Source organism: Thamnophis sirtalis, unplaced genomic scaffold (assembly GCF_051295495.1).
Source record: "Thamnophis sirtalis isolate CommonGarterSnake01/CBP01778 unplaced genomic scaffold, rThaSir2_p1.2 scaffold_1, whole genome shotgun sequence".
Lineage (NCBI taxonomy): Eukaryota > Metazoa > Chordata > Lepidosauria > Squamata > Natricidae > Thamnophis > Thamnophis sirtalis.
In genome coordinates, this window is record NW_028261381.1 from 47,178,333 (window position 1) to 47,197,338 (window position 19,006).

The 19,006-nt window shown below is 39.5% G+C and overlaps 1 protein-coding gene across 1 annotated transcript in view; it reads left to right on the forward strand.

Moving 5' to 3' along the window:
* Positions 1–3,663: 3,663 nt before the first annotated feature.
* The window catches only part of INSIG2 (insulin induced gene 2), a 30,261-nt gene continuing 14,918 nt past the window's right edge, over positions 3,664–19,006 (forward strand). Inside the window, exon 1 of the mRNA XM_087711348.1 lies at positions 3,664–3,799. The gene's annotated coding sequence lies outside the window, so the exon portion shown is untranslated. The remainder of the gene's footprint in view (positions 3,800–19,006) is intronic.

The window sequence follows — 19,006 nt, forward strand, 5'->3', positions numbered from 1 at the left end:
TGTGCCATAGGTTCGCCATTACGGGCCTAGGCTTTCCTTGGTTAGAAATGTTTTTTCTGCTTTGCATTTTGTAATCCTGAAATAAATTACTTGTCCTCATGTTTAAGATAAACATTGAGCAATACTAATGGGGAAAGTTTCAGTATCAGTATTGAGAAATGCAAAAGTAAATATTGAAAGTATTTAGCTACTGAAAACAATTAATTAGATTAAGCAATTTGGTTTCTATAACTTTGAAAATCCAAAATATGAAACTGCTTAATGAAAAAAAAACTCATATTGCCTTATGCATCTTATTCCTAAGTACTAGCAATTGTAATAGCAATTTTTCTTTTAGTATCTGCAACATGTTGCACACTAGAAAAGCCTCTAATTATGTCAAGCAGATTGATATGAGAAAAAGCATTCTTTTAGTAACTTGATCTCAAATTTGCTAATACCAAAGCACTAACTTCGCTAGAGAATATCTCTCCTGTATCTCTAAGATCTTTCTGTCTATGCTTAAAAATAATGGTTCCCTTTGCACATACGTATGTGCTAGTCGTTCCCAACTCTAGGGGGCGGTGCTCATGTCCATTTCAAACCTAAGAGCCAGCGTTGTCTGAAGAAGTCTCCGTGGTCCTGTAGCCGGCATGACTAAATGCCAAAGGTGCATGGAACGCTCTTACCTTCCCACCAAAGGTGGTTCCTATTTTTCTACTTGCATTTTTTACATACTTTCAAACTGCTAGGTTGGCAGAAACTGGACAAGTAAAGGGTGCTCACTCAGTTACGTGGAGCTAGGGATTCAAACAGCTCAGCGTCTTAGCCCCTGAGTCCCCATGTCCCCTCAATAAATAAAGTCCTATGCTTATGCTGGCTTAAATCGTCTGCCTTCTTGGCTGCTCTGCACTGACTTTACTAACTGAATCAAGTGTTTTGGAAAGGTCATTCCATTCAGGTACTTCCATAATTTTTTATGTATAACATAATCTAAGGGTTTATTCAGTAGTTAAATTTATATTTATGTGCATACATAAATATACATTAAACTGAAGCTGAAGCATCAAAATGTGCATAGATACAGGTGCAAAAGCAGGATGTACAATAAAAATGTCTTCCCTGCTGCTGGGTTGGTCTCTAATTTTGTGTACCTTTACCTTTATTGGAAATGTTAAGTGGACTTCTGATAACTACCGGTAGGGGGCTCAACTATAGAGATAGTCTACTTTTAGCAAAGAAACCAATAAACAGTCAGGTTCCTCTTAAAAAGGTAATGTGCATCAGTCGAAACACTTAGCAGTGCTCCAGGTGACTTAAGGAGGAATATAGGTAGTCCTCAATTTACAACAGTTCATTTAGTGACCATTTGAAGTTACAATGGCACTGAAAAAAAATTATTGCCATTTTTCACACAACCGTTGCAGCATCCCCATGGTCAAACAATCAAAATTCAGACGCTTGGTAATTGACTCATATTTATGACAGTTGCAGTGCCTTAGGGTCATGTGATCACCTTTTACCATCTTGACAAGCAAAGTCAACGGGGAAGCCAGATTGGCTTAACAACTGTGCTACTAACTTAACAACTGCAATAATTCACTTAACATATGTGGCAAGAAAATGGGACAAAATTCACATAACAAATGTGTCACTTAGCAAGAGACATTTTGGGCCCAGTTATGGTTGTAAGTCGAGGACCTTTTCGGTACTTTAGAACTGCAACAGGAAAACACACCTGGAGGTCACATTAGTAATAGAAGGAAGTTGAGTTCAGAGCAACAATTGCCCATTCCTTCTGTAGAAAGACAGTTGCTCATTTGTTATGTAAAAGAAAAACTGCCTGGTGTGAATAAGCCTTTTTTTCTTAAAATGATAATAAATAATACTTACCATCGGAAGTATTTTTAGAAAGTGAAGAGTTTCTGGTTGCTATACATGTCAATTAGCCTAATACAATTTTGCTTGCTTGGATTTCCTCTATTGTGGTAGATGTATTGGGACATTTAGGATTCCCAAACAGCTCAAGCTGCAAGTTACCAAATCATAACACATACCAGCGAGAAACAAATCTGGAATGGGTCTTCTCCACTATGCCTTTGGATTGCCTTTCCTGGAACCAAGGCATATTTTACACTTCTTTTTTTTTACAGGTAGGGCTTTTATGCGCTCCATTATGACAGCGGTGACATTCAGAGCATCAAGTCCAACCCCTTGCTCTGTATCTGAACGGGGAGGCAAGTAATGTTGAGGTCCCATCCCCTAAGAAAATACATCTGGCAGGATCCAGAAGGGCCTTCTTGGTGGTGGCTCCATTCTTTTAGAATATCATCCCTTCAGAAATTAGACTGGCCCCCACTATGACAGTCCCAAAGGTGTTTTTTCAAGAGGCAACTGGACTTTCTGATTTTTCTTTGAAGACGGTTCGCTTCTTATTCAGGAAGCTTCTTTATTCTGAAAGGATAGTGGGAAATGGAAGGGAATCTTGTCCATCCTGTCAGAGCTGAAGAAGCCTCTTATGAAAGCATCTTTGGGACAACCATGACTTGGATGACTGAGAATCTCCATAGATACCCCACTATGACACTTTTTGTAAGGCTCTGAAAACTTGGTTTTGCAAGCAGACGTGGGGAACCCAGAGTGGGATGGAATCTATCAAAAGGCTTACTTGACTGTATGCTGTCACATAGGTGGGTGATGTGGGATACTTTTAAAAATTATTTTCCAGTTTTTTTTAATTGTTTGTAAGCTGCCTTGAGTTGCTGAAAGTGAGTAGGCGGATGTATAAATTTTCTGAATAAATATTCATGATGGCAAGTATATCCAACAAGCTTTCCCGATGAACCGATATGAGAAAACTTTCTATATTGCTAAAATATCCGTTGTAAAAACCTGGGTGTTGCAGGATCATTAAATGTGCCACTGGTGTATTTGCCTGCTTCTCTGACTACACTTTGGACTTATATACCGCTTCACAGTTTTTTACAGCCATCTCTAAGCAGTTTATAGAGTCAGCATATTTCCCCCAACAATCTGGGCCCTCATTCTGCCGGCCTCAGAAACAGTTTGAAAATTTGCTATCCAATGTGCTCTGCACAGGACTTTGATGATGATGATGAAAGCATGGGCAATTGTAAAACTGCAAGGACTTGTGCCACCAACCTACAGACTTGAGGGCACCAAAAAATTAAAACCCATAAATAGAACTTATGCAAACCATGTTTTAAGTGTTAAGAAAAAGTATTGTATAGGAATATTATATTTAAAATACCTTAATGCTAAATGATACGTGTTATAAGTGTCATATCATTATATGAGGACCAGATTGTTGGGGACAATATGCTGACTCTGTAAACCGCTTACACAGGGTCTGTAAAGCACCGTGAAGTGCTATATAAGTCTAAGAGCCATTGCTATTGCTATACAATCCACATTTCTTGCTTCCTCCTCTTGTCTTCCAACCCGCCCATGTTTTTTTAAAGAGAGAGTTCATTTCCATGACGGGAGGGGGGAGGGAGGGAGAGAGAGAGAGAGAGAGAGAGAGAGAGAGAGAGAGAGAGAGAGAGAGAGAGAGAAGCTGCTTTTCTGCCAAACGAAACCGCGGGGAAAACCCACGCACTCATCCGCCCGCCTCCCGCACCCCCGCCAACTCTCCGCCCGGCCTCCTTTTCCTTCCCTGCAGCCTCCGCGGCGCGGCGGAAGCGGCTTCCTTCCGAGTCAAGGCATCAAAAGCAAGCCGCTGCCGGGTTAGATAGAGAGGGAGGCGCGGAAGGCGGAGACTGGCCCCCCGGCCGGAAAGGGCGAAGATGGCGGAGAAGGAGTGAGTTGAGTTCGGCGCCTCGGGGATGGGATGTTGGCGCGGAATGGGATGCGGCGGGAAAAGGAAAGGAGAGGCGGAGAAAGATGCGCAAGGAAAAAGGGCGAGGAAGCGCCCGGCAACCCCTGGGGTGGTAGTCATATCTGACATATGCCTACGATACAATATAACCATCACTTAGCAGTTGGAATGGGGAGAAGGGTCGGGGGAGGGTCGGCTCGCCCTGGTTCTCGGCAAGGGACCTCGGAGAGGTTCGTGCCAAAGGGAGGAGGAGGAGGAGGAGGAGGAGGAGGTGGTGGTGGTGGTGGAAGTGGCCCGGGAGAGGCAAACCCGCTCGGGCAGACAAGCCGGCGTCTTCCCCGCAAAGCGAATTACGTTGTCTCGCCGAAAGTGTCTCGTAGCGCCGTTCGGAGCTTGTTTTCCAAGGAGATTCGGGCGAGGTTCATGCCCTCGGATGGCTTCTCTGTGCCTGGTCGCTTGAAGTCGTGGAGCGTAGGGCTCAAACGGCCTGGCCTTAAGTGGCTTTTATTCTTGAGCGTCTTTGCAGAAGGAAGCCCGTTTTTAAAAAATAGGGCAAGGGCCAGTGGTCTTTAAAAACTGCCTTTTCCAGAAGATATAAGATTGTTTTGTTATTGGAAAGATACAGGTTGATAGATGGAAGAATATAACTAGTTAAACTTAGTGAAATTTAGTAATAGTAGATAATAATTAAATAAATAATTGATAATGATAATAATGTATACAATGTGTAGTGTTATAAGTAATAATTGGATATGAATATTGAATGGTACCAATGAAAGGAAGATTAGAAATCCTTTTGGATTATATACAAAAGTTAATAAAAAAGAATTAAGTTAGATACAGTTAAGTTTTGATTATTAGGGGGAAAATGTTATGATACAGGATATAGTCAAATAAAGGAAGGATAATGATGACAACCTATATATATGTATGGGTATAATATAAGGAAACTAGACGAAAATTGCCAAGAGTGATTTGGAAAGGAGGATTAGAAAAGTTTGTTATTAAATATTATGGATGTTTAGCTAGAATAGGACATAAGGATTCAGTGTTATTGGAGGATTTTAGAAATATTAAATGAAATGCCAGTATGTGGTTATGTATTAAATCTTGGTATATTTTATGATGAAGGACGTTTAAATAATTATAGTCAAATAAAAATGGAGGTATAAGGGTAACATGTATAAATATTTGAGTTAAAATACTTGAGTTAATGTGAGTTATGCTTGATGACTGTGGAAGAGATGCACGAAAACCTTTTGTAACCAGCTGATACACTTTCTACAGTATGTAAAGAAAGAAGATTTTATGTGTTGTGTTTGTTTTGAAAATAAAAATAAATTCTATTTAAAAAAAACCCTGCCTTTTCCCACTTGGACTTCACCAAGGCGCATACCTGCCCTGCTTTTCTTTGTGTAAGGTCCCCCAACCCCCAAGCGTCACCTTGATTTCAGGAATGCAGTGCAGGTGGTCCTCGAGTTACGGCCCAAACTTCCGTGGCTAAGTGAAACCTTTCTTAAGTAAGTTTTGCCTCATTTTTATATGTTTTCTTGCCACTGTTGTTAAGCGGATCGTTGCATTTGTTGAATTAGTAACACGGTTGCTAAGAGAGTCTGGCTTCCCTATTGACTTTGCTTGTCCGAAGGCCGCAAAGACTTATCAAGTGACCCCAGGACACTGCATCATAAATATGTATCACTTGCCAAGCATCTGAATTTTGATCATGTGGCCGTGAGGATGCTGCATCAGTCGTAAGTGTGAAAAAACTGTAATAAATTCACTTTTTTCAGTGCTGTTGTAACTTTGAACGGTCACTAAATGAACAGTGGTAAGTCGACGACTACGTGTAGTGTGAGTTGCTCTTCACTGTGCTGGTCTTAGTTTTTTTCTCTTTGTTCCAAATTCATCAGCTGGGATGTGTAAAATCTGTTTGGCTTTGTTAGCTAGTCCCTTGGAAACAAATCAGTTGACTGCCCTGATTTGAAATGATGCATGGAGGAAGGAAAGAGTTCAGGAATATGAATAGCTATTTTTACCCCTGTATAATTTTTTGCCCACAGATGGATGGATGGAGAAAAAAAACCCTGGTAAATGCTAGGATCAATCTCTGTTAAACCTCAGGGCTGACTTATGTTCTCTGTAACAAGACAGGATGATTTCTTCTGTTTATATTTCACTTTTATTCTGAAGAGTCAATTTGCTTTACAAAACTTATTCCATTGCTTCAGGGTCCTGAAGTGGATTAGGAGAATAGGGGTAGGACTGCAAGGGAAAGGAAAGTGGCAGCTATCATTCATTTATGTGATACTGGATTCCTTCCATCTTGACCTACGTGCTAGACCATCTGCTGAAGGCTACTCTTTGCATTATAATTTTTGCACATGAGTGCCTAAAAGAATTTGAAATTGGTGGGTATCGTGGTCATTGCTTTCTTTAATTGTTTAGAAGTTTTGCTGCTAAAATTATATTTATGGCTTTTTGAAGTAAAAAAACTTACCAAAATAAGTTTTTCCCTCTACCTTACATATTTATTTTAAAGGGTTCCCCCCCCCCCCCCCCCTATATTAGCATGTGCCAAAAAGATGGACTGTGTTTCTCTGCCCAGGCACTTCACTTCAGTGGAAATATCTTTTGTGCATATGCAAACAAGAATAAAAAGACTGTCAAAGCTTTCAAAATAACTTTACTGCAGGCTTACCCGCAGGGATATTTCATTTTATAGAAATGTCTGATGCCTTGTCAAAGACATAAAACAAAATGACCCTTTTAGCTTTGTTTATTGTGCTTCAACTATCATCTTTCAACTGTAACCATCTAATGTTTTGTCACCAATTATTTGGCCTTTTTACTTAATGGAGAAAATGGTTGAGAAGCAAAAAAACTAACTTTTTTGAACTAATAGAATTTAAAACTCTCCATTGGAAAACATGGTTTGGCTCTCTGCATTTAAAAGCATGCACTATTAAATACCTGTTGTGATAGAACTTACAGCCAGATATGTAGCTGAAATTGCCTTAGGATAAATTATCTGTATTTCCCAAAACTTGAGTGGATATTGCCACTAGCATTCTATTTTGTTATATTATGAACATGGTAATTTAATGACTCAGCTGTGGATGGTTGTATAATAGATCTGCTCTGCTTTCTTCTTTTACAGATAGTCCTACCTTATGAATAGTCTTCATTTATTGACTACTCATTCAGTAACCATTCAAAAGTATAACAGTGCCAAAAATATTTTTAGGGTTATTTTATTACTATTTATGACCGCCAAAGCACTTTCTCAGTCACATGATTGCCATTGTCACTATGCATGCTCTTGTGCCTGACTGTGATTCCCCCCTCTTCCTTGTAGAAAAGAGAGGAAGGGGTTACAAGAAAGTGAGCTGTTTGCTTGTCTACACATTGAAAGCAGCATCCTGAGTTGAATAATACAGAATGCAAAACTGAATCAGTACCTTCATGCAGGATGTCTAATAACAGTGAAATAAAACATGATGGCTTAGTGTCATATATGAATTTAGTCAAGGATATCTGTCATATGTATTGATAGATAAATGTCTCCTCCATCCACCTGGGGTTTTGTTTATGTACTAAGAAATTAGTTTACCATTTGTGATATGATTGCTGCTCATGTTGCATTTGGACATATAGTGTTCAGCATTGCAAAGTAAACCTTTATTCTAAGCCATTTAAACTTTTTTGACCTCTAGTTACATAAATATTTTCACAAGAGAGCTTAAAGTAGTTACATCATCACAGTAGAATTCTTCCTTATTTTTGTGCGGTCAACCAAATTTTGTTCAATATTGCACAAAACATTGCATAAGAATCGCATATTAATGCTCATATGTATTCGCTAATAATTTTTTTGCAGTATCAGGATTGTCAAAATGACATATGGATTATAAGTATTCAGGTACTTACACTTACCAAATCTAATATATTTGAACAACTCGGTTGTGTCCTACTAATCAGCTAGGGTAATTCTTTATATTGAAGTGAGACACAATTGAATTTTTTCACATGGTGAATGCCTGGAATTTTAACTCTGGTGCTTTGGTTGTTTTTGCATGAATTATTTTATAAGCCCATAACTATTGCAAGCTGATTATAAGCAAAAAATAATATTACACACAAATTTGAAGGTTGCCTGTTTCCACACTGAATCTTCAATGAAAAACTTAACTTTCCAAATTCAGTTAATTTTACAACCCATGTTTTTCTTTTAACTAAAGATGTAATCAGATGTACAAATTCAACAATTCTGAACAAGGACATTAACATATTTACAACAGAAAGCATATAAAATCAGTTAATATAAAAAGTACCTACTTTTGAATGTGAAAATTAAAAGTGATAAATACCTGTTTTTAGCAAGCAGAACATTTCCAAAGATGCAACTATAAAAAGAACTAATGGAAAGTAACTAGGATAATATTGCAGATCAAGATACTTTCTGTTTGAAATGTTAAAAGTGGTATGAATGGGGTCAGTCAGCACAAGTGCCTGAGAAGATCTCTTCATGACAACTCATTTAAGTTTGAAGTTCAGATTCCAACCTTAGTAACATACATAAAGCATTGTCTGTTTACTCAACTATCTATTTTTAGTTGCCTCCATAGGAGTATTAACTTCCATGTCAATTGTTGATTGGGGTGGGGCCTGTTTCTTGGTCTGGTCTACCCTGTAGGACTGACACTTGGAGATTGAGTTCTTGTACCCCCAATCATTCTCTGACAGCCTTAGGAAGAAAGCAAGGACAAACCACTTTTGAAAATCTTCCCAAGGAAGGAGTCCACATTGAATCAGACACACATAGAAACCCACAAAGCTCTCCCCAGTCTAGTGTTTTCTTTGGGTTGGATTTTATTTTACAAAATTCCAAGCCACAGCTAGGAATTGGGAGATTAATAAATAATTTTAATAATACATTTTAAAACCAATGCATTTTAAGTCTAATAAATCTGGAGAACACCAAAGGTATTTTATTGGGCCAAAACACAGTGAAAATCTATTTAAAATAATAATTTGCTACTATAAAAGTATTGTAACCTTTCCCCCCATTGTTTGAGCCCAAAGAAGCTTTAACAATAACTTCTAAAATTCCAGTATGCTTTGAAGTTAATAGCAAATGTCTTTCTTTTCATGGATCTATGCAAACCAAAGAAACTAAGTCTAGCAATTACAGGAAAGTGTTGATTAAGCCCCTTTATTCCTTCAGTACACTCTTTAATTCTTGCAGCATAGAGTGTAACCTTGACAAAATAAAAGCAAAACTAAAGTTTCATTGTCTCCTTCATTGGATTCCTTCAGTTTATGAGGACAGAAATGCTTTGTTTAAATCTGGGAAATGTCTAGAAATATGTTTTTGATTAAAACAGTATTTTTTCAGGGTTAATTGTGAATTAAAAACATGACAACATAAACATTTCTGCACCCTGTATCTTGTGATACATTATACAGTATCGATCTAGTATAATTCAGATTTCATGGTGTTTTAATTTTTTTTTCTCATTGTAAAATGCTGTTAGGCTAAAATTACAGTTGTGTCTCTTCCAGAGCTTTCCTTTTTTTCTTTCTAACTGAACAATGGAAACTGAAATAATATACAGCTGCAGCAGATTTTATCTCAGTGTCTCAGAGCTCACCTATAAAGATGATGTTCTCAAAAGAAAGCTATAGCGGTCTATTGCCATTCAGGATTTCAGGTTCCTTCTCTTCAATTCTATCTCTGCCTTACAGATGCAGACATTTATTTCATGATATCTCCTTCAAATAAATGTTATTCCTTCCAATCAGACTGAAAAACTAATTAAAGTTGTACAGGTTATGTACATATGTTTCTTTTACTCCCTCCCCATCCCAAACATTCTTAAGTCAGACAAGTAGATTAGATCTTTAAACAGCCAAAACTTTCTTGAATTTTTTTAAAACAATTCTAAACTTCACTTGTATATCTGTTTCATTTCTGCTTGTTAATATTTAGCCTTGAACATATAATATCTATTTTTTTGAACTCCCAACACTTTTTAAAATCTTTATTTTGCACTTTAAAAAAATATTTATCTGTATTTCTACAGCCTTTTTCCCCTGCCTGCATCTTCTGTAGTTTTCCTAACTAACTGACCAAAAACTCCAATTTTTTTGCAACAATATTTTCCATCTAGTTGATAAGGAGGAATAATTATTATATACGTAAAAAATAAAAATGCAGTTTGCAGACCTTATTTCAGTGTCTGTGTTGGAGACATGCTTGGTTTTTTTAATTATTTAACTGTCTGGTAAATAAGATACAGAACCTTGAGTTAGTAGCAATGTTCACTATTCTGCAGATAGTTCAAGGTATTGTGAATGTCTGTGGAATGGAAGATAATACTGCACAAGGGAAATTTACAGGCTGTTTGTTGCTGCAGTGTCTGTTCTACTTGCTCCAAAATAAGAAAATTAAAATGCAAACAGTAGGCAGACTCCAAATTTATAAAACAGTATATATCCCCCCCTCTTTTAACATTTTATATGACTGAATTGCCAGACACAGTATACAGTTGCAAGAAAAAGTATGTGAACCCTTTGGGATTACGTGGAGTTTTGCATGAATTGGTCATAAAATGTGCTCTGAACTTCATCTAAGTCACAACAATAGAAAAACACAGTCTGCTGAACATAATACTACACAAACATTAGATGTTGCCATGGTTTAATTGAACATAACATGTAAACATACACAGTGCAGGGAGGAAAAAGTATGTGAACCGTTGGACTTAATAAATGGTTGACCCTCCTTTGGCAGTAATAACCTCAACCAAACGTTTCCTGTAGTTGCAGATCAGACCTGCACAACGATCTGGAGTAATTTTGGACCACTCCTCTTCACAAAACTGTTTCAGTGTAGCAATATTCTTGAGATGTCTGGTGTGAATCGCTCTCTTAAGGTCATGCCACAGCATTTCAATCGGGTTGAGGTCAGGACTCTGACTGGGCCACTCCAGAAGGCGTATTCTGTGCTGTTGAAGCCATTTTTTGTTGAATTACTTGTATGCTTTGGGTCATTGTCCTGTTGCATCACCCATCCTCTGCGGAGCTTCAGTTGGCGGACAGATGGTCGTACGTTTTCCTGCAAAATGTCTTGATAAACCCTGGAATTCATTGTCCCATCAATGACCACAATCCGTCCATGCCCTGAGGTAGCAAAGCAGCCCCAAACCATGATGCTCCCTCCGCCGTGTTTTACAGTGGGGATGAGGTTTTGATGTTGTTGTGCTGTACCTTTTTTTGTCCACACATAGTGTTGTGTGTTTTTCCCAAACAACTCAATTTTGGTTTCATCTGTCCACAGTATATTTTGCCAGTAATGCTGTGGAACATCCAGGTGCTCTTTTGCAAACTTCAAACGTGCTGCAATATTTTTTTTGGACAGCAATGGCTTCCTCCGTTGTGTCCTCCCATGTACTCCATTCTTGTTTAATGTTTTCCTTATTGTAGATGTGTCAACAAAAATGTTAGCATGTGCCAGAGATTTCTGTAGGTCTTTAGCTGACACTCTAGGATTCTTCTTTACCTCATGAAGCATTCTGCGCTGTGCTCTTGCAGTCATTTTTACAGGATGACCACGCCTAGGGTCATCAACAACAGTGCTAAACTTTCTCCATTTGTAGACAGTCTGTCTTATCGTGGACACATGAACATCAAGGCTTTTGGAGATATTTTTGTAACCCTTTCCAGCTTTATGCAAGTCAACAATTCTTGATCATAGGTCTTCTGAGAGCTCTTTTCTGCGAGGCATGGTTCACATCAGACAGTGCTTCTTGAAACCAGTAAACCCAAAACAGGTGAGTGTTTTTAAAGGGCAGGACAGCTGTCAGCAACACATCCAATATCATCACATTGGAGTCAAGGTTGGCTCACTCCTGGCTCCAATTAGCTCTTGGAGAAGTCATTAGGCTAGGGGCTCACATACTTTTTCCTCCCTGCACTGTGTATGTTTACATGTTATGTTCAATTAAACCATGGCAACATCTAATGTTTGTGTAGTATTATGTTCGGCAGACTGTGTTTTTCTATTGTTGTGACTTAGATGAGCACATTTTATGACCAATTCATGCAAAACTCCATGTAATCCCAAGGGGTTCACATACTTTTTCTTGCAACTGTATGCTATATATATCATTGTGATACCGAATCTATGTAGAACAAGCATTTTGGATGACAAATTGGAAAAATAAGTGTCTGGGAAACAACACAGTCTAGTTCAGATATATATATGTACATGGCGAGAAAAACAAATCTTGCGAGTTTACCAGACAGATGGCATAGAGAACAAAGCTGTTACAGAAGTTGGTATTTCCAGGAAGTTCTAGGAAAACTATGAAGATAGAGAAATGTTATTTATTGTTTGGTTTATGATAGGGTAGAACCATGTCTCATAATCTGATTGTTGGATACCATTTCTTCTTTATATTTGAATACACTTAATGACTATTTGCTCAGTGACCATTCAAAATTATGGTGGCCAAAGTTATGGCCGTAGCAGTGTCCCCACGGCCATGTGATTACAATTTGGATGCTGTGAAGTGCCCTGCAATCATGTGATCTCCATTTGCCATATTTCCTGCCTGCTTTCCCCTCTGGTTCCTGGAAGAGTGAGAGGCTGAAGAAGCAGGATTTTGGTACAGAGCATTTGCAGCTGCCCCCCAGAAACAAAAGAACTCTCTCTTGAATCTGAACGGTGGCTTGAAATGCCTCATACTGTAAATGCTGTGTGGATTTTGGGGTGGATTTTTCTGTGCATGGAGAGTAGGGAGAGTAGGGATAGAGAAAAGAAATTTGGATCTTTATAGATCTATATATGGAGCTTTTTTTCTTCAGAGCAACACTGATGTCCTCTCTCTCCCCATGTGCAGGAAGGAACTGGTGCTGGTCTGGTTTTAAAAGTAATTGCTCACCCTTCTTTGTTCTATAGTAAGTGCTCTCAGTGTAATATATGATAACAATACATCTAAAATTAATGCATAAGGTAGAAAAATGATAAACTAAACATATCAGCTAAAAGTGGTAGAGAAGCTGCATTCACATATCTCATTAGAAGTGCTTTCTTAAACTCTTGATTGCTGGTTGGACTCATGCACTCATAAATCTAACAGAAGTTATTGAGTTCAGAGAAATTATAGTTTGGCTTGTGGCCCGGTCTAAAATCCAGGAGTTCCCTCCTTCGCAAAAAACCTCAGCTAGATGATCCCAAAATGAAAAATGAAGAAGGCCTAAGAGAATAAACAGGTTCTTTACCATTGTTGACCAGGTGGCGTATGTGACAGGACATATCTGTGGAAAGAATTCCATTCAGGTGAGTGAGTGCTTTTCAAAAGTCTTGCTCCCATGTAGCCATCTGCCAGTCATTAGGTTTTGAGCATATTTGGAGCAGGCTTACAATGATGTCCTCAAAACGTCTTCTGTGCCAGAATTAATACCACGTTCCTGATTCGGAGGAAGTCAGTAAGAGAATGAATTAAATTATCCAAATTTTTTATATTATATATTATAATCTCTTCTTTTTCTATCTTATCCCTTATCCATAATCAAATTGCAAAAGCACGTCATTCAGTCCTAATCAGCAAAAGTCTATTAATACCTACCAGAAATATGAATATAAAGTAAAAGAAAACTCTTTCCACTTACAAATAAATCTTTAAAGCCACATCATTCAGTCCTGGTCAAAATGAAATTCCATTAATAGCTACCAGAAACCATAGCATATATATTTTAACTCTGATCAAACAGATTCACTTTATAAACTTCCTTTTTATTTTTTAAGAAGCTTGATCTTTAGTCCAATCAAATAGTGTTCCACAAGTTGATTCCTTACCATTTTCTCTTTGACATTTTTCCAGAACAGCTTTAGAAATTTCTTTTTGTCTCCTCCTGGAAAGAGTTTCCTTGGTTTCACACATTCCTTTTGTAAATCCAATATAAGAAGGCTTTCCAAGTCTCTCCTCTGAATTCATTATTTATGTGTCTTCTTTAATTTCCAAGATATAAACTGGTTTTATTTGTAAATCCATTTTGGCATTGTTTTCCATATCACTCTTACATTCTGGCATTTTAAAATCCATTTTCAGTTCCACAGCATTCTTTGCCATATCACTTTTGTAATCACCATTCTTTAGAACTCCAAATCCAGTCTGTTTTATCCAATCAAATCTGTTGTTCTTATATATCCTCTGCTATAATATCAAACAATCTTGTAAATAACTTCTGAGTATGTTGTTCACAAAAGAACATTAATTTTTTCTATAGTCAAACAGGACCGATCCAGATGATCCCATCTGGATCGGTCCTCAGGATCTGGTATTTGCACACAGAACACACACTCTGCTAGAGAGAAGTTCCCTGAAGATGGGCTTCAGCAAGAGTCCGAAAGCTTGGAAGACTAAACTTCTGGTCCCGGAGATTGATCCAGATTGGATCCCGCAACATTACCCTGGGACATGTATATTCACTTTCATTTGTCAAACAGTATTTCTCCATTATATTAATGGGCCTATTCTCCTTTAGGTCCCTTCTTATCATTTGTTTATTTCCAATCATGAAAACTCTCATGGGAGGACTTCTTACAATTGATTCCAAAGATTTCATTTATTCCTGTACATATTTTTAAACATTCCACAGGAAGTATTCTAGAGGTTTATGCAGCTTAATTTTCCAAGATCCACATTCCACACACACCCTCTTTTGTTGTTTTCCAGAAAAGTAAAGCTTTTCTTTTTAATCCTTAGACTTGTATTGGAGCTTCTTTCATCCAAGGTAAATATTTTTTTCAGTGACAATACATCTTGCCCTTTGGAAGATTTCTTAACACAAACAAATCAGTAATAAGCAGTTTCCTAAAGTACGGTAGTTAAGAGAAGAAGTAGGTGAACCCAGTCATCTTTTAGCAAAGTACCTAACCGCATTAGTCAAGGTGAATATTTATATGGCTCCCAGACCTTTCAAACCTCCTGGAGAACGGTGTTTTGCAATCTCTCTGCAGGTAGATTTCTCTGCGGAGCCAAACATGGGCAATCCTTGATTCTTCCTTAATCCAGGAAGGAATTTGGAGGAGCCAATTTATTCACCAGCTGCTATTTCAACCACATTTATTGGCTTGCAAAAAGAACATGTTCACGTCTTTACTGCCTCCTTGGAAGTTCCCTATCTGGCTTCTTTTCCATTCTATTTCCAACTCACTGATGACATTTGGTGACCAAAGGTGACAAATCTCTCAATCAGCAAATCTCTGGGGCCAGTTAATCAGTAAATAAATCTCACCATAATCCTTTCTTCCAGCAGATCTTTTAAATTTGGATCTATTTTATTTATCTATTAAATAGATTTATATAGCCACCCAACTCTCACATAGTGACAGGACTGAATTATTAATAATCTTAAGGAATATCATCAGATTGGATATTGAGTTACATTTTACAATACTACAGAAAATACTGACTTTTTAAAATTATATTATTTCATATAACATGGATGAGTAACCTTGCTGTTCAGCTTGAGTAAATAAATTTAAACATATTTGTAAATGCTTTTGAAAGCATATTTTTAATGTTAGAAAAATCAGAGGAAAATTAGAACCTCAATATATTTTTATTTTCCATTTTAATGTTTGGTCTACATGGCATTATTATTATTATGGTTCATTGAACAGTCATCCAGATTAATATATTTTTATTCTGCCTCCCATGTAATCACATATCATTGTGGCATACAATAAAATGTAATCGAAACAATATTAAAATAACTACATTCATTAAAAAGATGAAGAGGAGGAAAATAACCATTCATTTATGGAAGGCCTGGGTGAACAGAAATGTTGGTTTAATAGAAGACCTAAGGAATTAGGCATAGAAGGCCTAATAGCGGGATGGCGAATCTATGGCACGCATGCCACAGGTGGCACGTGGAGCCATTTGTCAGGGCATGCGAGGCATTGCACTGTCAGCTGGCTAGCGTGCGCTGAGTTCAGCCTTTTTTAAAGCCATTTTTTGCTCTCCCCAGGCTCCAGAGGCTTTATAGGATCCTGAGGAGGGTGAAAAGAGCCTCTCCCCCCGGAGGCCCTCTGGAGGCTTCAGGAACCTTCAGGAGGCTTCCCTGAAGCCTCCGGAGTACAAAAAACCGGCCCTATGGGCAAACCGGAAGTTCAGGAACGGACTTCCGGTTTGCTCATAGGGTCGTTTTTTGCCTTTCGGAGGCTTAACTTCGGTGCCAACTCAATGAAGCGGTTGACGTGATGTGCCAGGGCCTCGAAGCTGTTAGGGACTGGATGGGGGTTAACAAGCTTGTACTCAATCCAGATAAGACTGAGTGGCTGGTGTGTTTCCCTCCTACTAATTGGCCAAGTGTTCCATCTCTCAGGCTGGGGGGTCAAACAGTACGCCCCTCAGACAGGGTCCGCAATTTGGGAGTCCTCCTGGACCCACAGCTGACTTTTGAACACCACTTGTCAGCTGTGACCAGGGGGGCATTTGCCCAGGTTCGCCTGGTGCACCAGTTGCGTCCCTACCTGAACCGGGAGGCCCTCACAACAGTCACTCGCACCCTTGTGACCTCTAGACTGGACTACTGCAACGTGCTCTACATGGGGCAGCCCTTGAAGAGCATTCGGCGACTCCAGCTTGTCCAGAATGCAGCCGCGCGAGCGATCATGGGTGCACCTCGGTTCACCCACGTAACACCTATCCTCCGTGAGCTGCACTGGCTGCCTATTGGTCTCCGGATACGCTTCAAGGCGCTAGTCGTCACTTATAAAGCCCTTCATGGTATTGGACCTGGGTACTTGAGAGACCGCCTGCTGCCAAATACCTCCATCAGACCGATTAGATCCCACAGACTAGGCCTCCTCCGAATTCCATCCGCCGGCCAGTGTCGACTGGCGACTACCCGGAGGAGAGCCTTCTCTGTGGCTGCTCCGACCCTCTGGAACGAACTCCCTATGGAGATTCGCACCCTCACCACCCTCCAGGCCTTCCGCAAAGCCCTTAAAACCTGGCTGTTCCGACAGGCCTGGGGCTAAAGAACCGTTGCCCCTATCTTGAATGGTATGATTGTTGCGTGTTTTTAAATTATGTATTGTTTTGTGTTGTTGTTAATTTGTCTGTATACCCCTTCCCTGGTTTGAGTTGTGAGCCGCCCTGAGTCCCCCTTCGGGGGGAAAGTGGGGCATAGAAATGAAATAAACATTCAAACATTCAACATTAAGGGAAGCCTCCTGAAGGTCCCTGAAGCCTCCAGAGGGCCTCTGTGGGGGCAGGGAGGCTTTTTTTGCCCTCCCCAGGCTCCTATAAAGCCTCTGGAGCCTGGGGAGGGCGAAAAAAGCATGCAAAAAATGAGGGGCCGTGCCTCTCATACGTGCATGTACACTGGGGGAGTTTGTGCATTGCGTTATGTGTGTGGATCGTCTGCACCCGACCTCCCCTGCGCTCCCCCCCCCTTTATCGCACATGAGCCAAAAAAGGTTCGCTATCGCTGGCCTAATAATATGAACCTTTTGAATATCATGAGGATATTCCAGAGTACTGGCTGCACCAAAGTGGTGTTTATATTATTTTGTTGGTTAGTTATCTGGATTATTGGCTTTATTAGAAGATCAAGAGTTATTTTTACTCCATTTCCAGGTATGTAAGAACACCCTTTATTGGGATTGGAAACCAAGCACTCCATTTGGACTCTAAATCATTTTAAAAGTGTTTGCAAATGTTGTTTGTCCCTGTCAATACAGTTGTAAGCTCTTGCATTATTCATTCTTTTACTTTTATTCAGTCCCTTTTCTTTTAAGTCTTGTCTTGCACTCCCTTCCCCCCATTGTTGTAAGCCGCCCTGAGTCCCCTCAGGGAAAAGGGCGGCATATAAATGTTCAATAAAATCTAAAAAAATCTAAAATCTAATCAGTTCAGCAACACACAGTCTTTAATAAATTTTTGCCAAGTCAGATTGTGCAAACTTTGAAGGCTATTTTCAAATCTAGTCCAAAAAGGGAAGAATTTAAATTTCATCCGTTCTGTTTTTTTTTCTGTTTTTAATGTTTAGAAATTTACCTTTATAGGATCAGATGCATCAAAGGAGAGTGACATAGGACAAATCTGACCAAATGTGAAGTAAATGTGTTATTGGGGCCTATCTTGTGACAATAAAGATGACGAATCATCGATATTTCTCCACGCTTATTTCAGATGGCCTGAGCCATCCTGGGAAGGGGTGGTTCAGAGGTTTAACTTCAAAGTCATGCTGAGGAAGATCCTGTCTTCGTGTCTAGAGACTATGGGAGTCCAGATGGGGATTAAGAGAGTTTGGCTCAAGACCATAAGATCTAGTGGTTTGGGATTTTAGCCCCTCCCCTCCGGGTCTGGGGACCATTTCTTCACTGCCCCTAAACAGAACTATCTGGGGGTTCTTTTGGATTTGCAGTCAGTGGCAGCTGTGGCCAGGAGGGCCTTCACACAATTTTGTGTTGTGAGCAAGTCATGCCTATTCCTGGATTGGGAGGCTGTGCTCAAAATCATTTAAAATTTACTCACCTCCAGATTAGATTATTGCAACATGCTTTACATGGGGTTGCCCTTGAAGAGTATACAGAAGGTTTAGCTGGTGCAAAATGCATTCAGGACAAGCGACATCATCTCTGCTCCACGAACTGCATGGGTTTGCCAGGTCTTTCTGAGTAGAACTCAATGTGCTGATGGTTATCTTGGTTACCTGTTCTGACCCTCTCCTCCGTCTAGTAACAAAGGCCGAGACAAGCGTAAAATGGAATGTCTTTTAATGACAAGACCAGACTCTCGGTGGCTGAAAGCCAAATAAACAAACAGATAGGGACTTTGGCAGCAAGTCCGACAAACCTTGGCAGTAATGCAAACAAACTCTGGCAGTAATCCAGCCTGCCAAATTTGTTTCTCTTTAGTCAAAGTGTTGACTTCTGCAAGAAGAGCGTGGCACAAGCAGTCTCTTTTATAGTCTGGGAAAGGAGCTTAATGACCATCAGCTGAGCGTAATTACCTCCTGTAATTACATAGTTGTTCTTGACAGTGAGTAGTCCTTCGACGGCGTGCATCCCGGAACAACTCACAGGTGGTTTCTGGATCACTCTCTCTTGTCTCCTCCCCACTGATCCAAAGCTTAGGCGCCACCTGGTGGCCAACCAGTCTCTCT